This window comes from Procambarus clarkii, unplaced genomic scaffold (assembly GCF_040958095.1).
Source record: "Procambarus clarkii isolate CNS0578487 unplaced genomic scaffold, FALCON_Pclarkii_2.0 HiC_scaffold_267, whole genome shotgun sequence".
Taxonomy (NCBI): domain Eukaryota; kingdom Metazoa; phylum Arthropoda; class Malacostraca; order Decapoda; family Cambaridae; genus Procambarus; species Procambarus clarkii.
Window position 1 is genome coordinate 244,447 of NW_027189300.1, and position 4,114 is coordinate 248,560.

Consider the following 4,114-nt stretch of genomic DNA (forward strand, 5'->3'; position numbering starts at 1 on the left):
GCCAACGGCCACACCACGTTGAGAACACCGCTTCTCGTCCGATCAGCGAAGTTAAGCAACGTTGGGTTTGGTTAGTACTTGGATGGGTGACCGCCTGGGAACACCAAATGCTGTTGGCAATAATGTTTTTTGTTTTGTTTTGTTTTGTTTCGTTTGTTTTTGTTTGAATGGCTGGCTCCACGGGAAATTCACGGAGTTGTGTGGAATAAGGCCTGGTAAAATGAATTAATATGTATGTCATGTTTAAAACAAACTCGCTTAATATAGATATTGTGTGAGGCTTTATACAAAAACAAACAACCAAAACAAAACATGTTGTATATATATATATATATATATATATATAGCTTAATCCGGGTTTGAACTCGCAACTCCAAGAATACGCATCACTTATATACACTTTACCACTGGACCACTGCTGCAGGACACTAGCTTGATGCTGAGGTATCAATTTAATGACGTAAATGCCATTTCCACAAATAAATGATAATTAAAAAGTATTTGTATGTACAAATCTTTTCTGTTTAAAAGGCTACAATATCAGTTACTGATATAATTTGTGTTAATGTTTCTATACCCACAAGAAGGCATATTTTTGCTTATATGTAAAGGGTACGGAGAAGGAATCCACAGACCATCATTCCCCTCCCCTTCCCTCCCCCACCCCCCCCCCCCCACCCCCCCACCCCCACCCAACTCCCACCTACTACCAACCACCACCACCACCACCAATCACCACCAATCACCACCAATCACCACCACCACCAATCACCACCACCACATCTAACCGAAAACCCCCTAACACATCAACCCTCCCCCCAATTCAACAGGCGAAATAATAACCCTCAAATGCCTGCCTGCCTGCCTGCCTGCAAGCCAATACTAACGGTCTTCTCAGAAAGAAAATCTCTTTGTATCTGTATTACTTGATGAAATGTATGATTCTAATAATGAAAAATAAATTTTGATGTCGGTTGTATGAGCATAATGACCAATATGCACATGATATGAATGAATTAAATAGTGTAGTTTTAAGTAATTAGGTTGTAGACACATTAAGCGGATATGATATTTGACGCGTCCAGAACTGGTGATTTTTGGTTTAGTTTTAAATGCACCACCACCACCACCACCACCACCACCATTGCTTCCCCAGAGCCTAATTAAGGACCGGTAAAAGGAAGTCAATATGTATGTCATCTATAAAACCAAAGAATGAATAAAAAAAACACACACACAAACCTACATAATAGTATTAGGAAGATTGTATGGCAAAAAAAAAAAAGTATTATTCCCATTGGGTCGTTTGAACTCGCGACTTCCAAAACACCAGCCACACACCTTACAACCCAGCCACCATAGAGTTGGTATAATTGTGCAACTTTAGTTATAAAAGTAAAGTTTTCTCACATTGTATTGATAACTTAAAGGATTTTTTTTTTTATTTTGCATGTACAAATCTTATTGTCTGTTCTATGAAAAGGCTTGATGTAAATTATGTATTTTTTGAATGATTGAATTGTAGGCACATTAAGCGGATTCGATATTTGATATATCCAGAAAAGGCGATTTATGTTCAGTTTTAAAATGCATCACCGTTAACGCTAAAGGACTGGTAAAATGACTCGATGTTTGTCATTTTTAAAATAAACACTAAAACAAGGCCCTTAACATATATAATGTTTGAATATAAATTGAATGCATATAAATACAAAGTGGGAGTGGGCTGGCTGGCTGGCTGGCTGGCTGGCTGGCTGGCTGGCTGGCTGGCTGGCTGGCTGGCTGGCTGGCTGGCTGGCTGGCTGGCTGGCTGGCTGGCTGGCTGGCTGGCTGGCTGGCTGGCTGGCTGGCTGGCTGGCTGGCTGGCTGGCTGGCTGGCTGGCTGGCTGGCTGGCTGGCTGGCTGGCTGGCTGGCTGGCCTGGCTGGCTGCCTGCCTGCCTGCCTGCCTGCCTGGCTGGCTGCCTGGCTGCCTGGCTGCCTGCCTGCCTGCCTGCCTGCCTGCCTGCCTGCCTGCCTGCCTGGCTGCCTGCCTGCCTGCCTGCCTGCCTGCCTGCCTGCCTGCCTGCCTGCCTGCCTGCCTGCCTGTCTGGCTGCCTGGCTGCCTGGCTGCCTGCCTGCCTGCCTGCCTGCCTGCCTGCCTGCCTGCCTGCCTGCCTGCCTGCCTTGCCTTGCCTTGCCTTGCCTTGCCTTGCCCTGCCTTGGCTGCAGCTGGCTGGCTGGCTGGCTGGCTGGCTGGCCGTAAATCAACTCTTAACAACACCACACCACACCACACCACACCACACCACACCATCACTCATCACCCATCACCCACCACCGGCCCCAGTCTCCCAGCCTCTCTTATATACCCGAGCAGGCCCTTTAAATTATTTGAATTGTTGCACTTCGGCCAATGGCAGGCACGATCGCTGCTGCTCAAACATATTCTGGTTCACAAGTATTAATATATATATATATATATATATATATATATATATATATATATATATATATATATATATATATATATATATATATATATATATATAATATACAGAGTAAATCTACCCCAAAAGTAATGATTTATTTGTCTACAAAACTAAACTCTTTTTTGGAATCATATGAGGCCCCTCCACTGAGGGGGGGAGGCCTGGATGTTTATTGTCATGTGTATTCATGCTGCTTGCATGTCGTCGTTTATTTTGCCTTTGTTGTTTTTTTGACAGCTTTCTTTGCCTTGGGTGGTTTGGGAGATTTTGAAGCTCTCTTTATTTTGGGCTTTTTGTTCCCAACAACAAGCTGCTGCTGCTGCTTCTTTTTCAAGGCTGTAGGTGGTTTGTTGCTTGTGGCGGCTTTCTTGGGAGTTACCACGGCCTTCTTTGCTGCTGTAGATGGTTTCTTGGTTGTGGTGGCTTTCTTGGGAGTTAGAACGGCCCTCTTCTCTGCTACGGCCAGCTTGAATGATCCACTAGCTCCACTTCCCTTGGTCTGAACAAGAATGCCGTCAGCCACTGCTTTCTTGAGAAATCTTCGGATGTAAATGGCGATCTTGGCAGCCTCGACTTTGTTGTTGGCAACAACGTACTTCTTGATTGCTTGTAGAGACGAGCCCTTACGGTCTTTGAGTGCTGCGACCGCGGCTAGAACCATTTGACTAGTTTTCGGGTGAGCAACCTGGACGCGAGGTTTCCTGGTGGTGGCCACCACAGCAGCAGCAGCAGCCGCAGCCTTCTTGGTAGGCTTTGCTTCTACCATGATGATGATGAACCAACCAAGGTGATGAGAGACGCTCAGACAGTCACGGGGGAATGATGCTGCCGCCGCTTGAGCCGAACCTATTTATGTGCCGGCACGGTACAGAAGCTGCAACCTGGCAACTCGTCCACCAATCACGACGGTTGGTTTTACGGCTCCGAAACCTGGATCCCATATCTTCTCTAAAATAGAAGCATTTGTTCATGTTCTTTGTAAAAGTATCATAAAGCAGGACAGATGAGACAAATATCATAAAAACTGAAGAGCAGATGAGCACACACATGTTTGTATTACAAAAGAAAATCCACAAATTCATTAGAAATTGGCAGGGCAGGCTGAGGAAGTAGGTAGATGTAAAATGTCTGTAAATGGCGAAAGAACATAAACCCAAGACTGAATAAACGATGTTAAATATCCATGCCAAGGAGACAAAAATATGTTAGGATACAATTACCATTAAGACACCACAAGCAGGTCCGTATCCTGCCGCGATGACTTAAAAGAGTTGGTTATTAGCCACAATGTGTAGGCAGTCTCATGCCAACGGCCACACCACGTTGAGAACACCGCTTCTCGTCCGATCAGCGAAGTTAAGCAACGTTGGGTTTGGTTAGTACTTGGATGGGTGACCGCCTGGGAACACCAAATGCTGTTGGCAATAATGTTTTTTGTTTTGTTTTGTTTTGTTTCGTTTGTTTTTGTTTGAATGGCTGGCTCCACGGGAAATTCACGGAGTTGTGTGGAATAAGGCCTGGTAAAATGAATTAATATGTATGTCATGTTTAAAACAAACTCGCTTAATATAGATATTGTGTGAGGCTTTATACAAAAACAAACAACCAAAACAAAACATGTTGTATATATATATATATATATATA

At 44.3% G+C, this 4,114-nt stretch overlaps 2 non-coding genes across 2 annotated transcripts; both read left to right on the top strand.

The window, feature by feature from the left end:
* Window positions 1–119, top strand: LOC138361244 (5S ribosomal RNA). The gene has a single exon (XR_011226871.1). It is a non-coding gene; the product is annotated as a 5S ribosomal RNA (ribosomal RNA).
* Window positions 120–3,774: 3,655 nt separating this feature from the next.
* Window positions 3,775–3,893, top strand: LOC138361245 (5S ribosomal RNA). The gene has a single exon (XR_011226872.1). It is a non-coding gene; the product is annotated as a 5S ribosomal RNA (ribosomal RNA).
* Window positions 3,894–4,114: the final 221 nt, after the last annotated feature.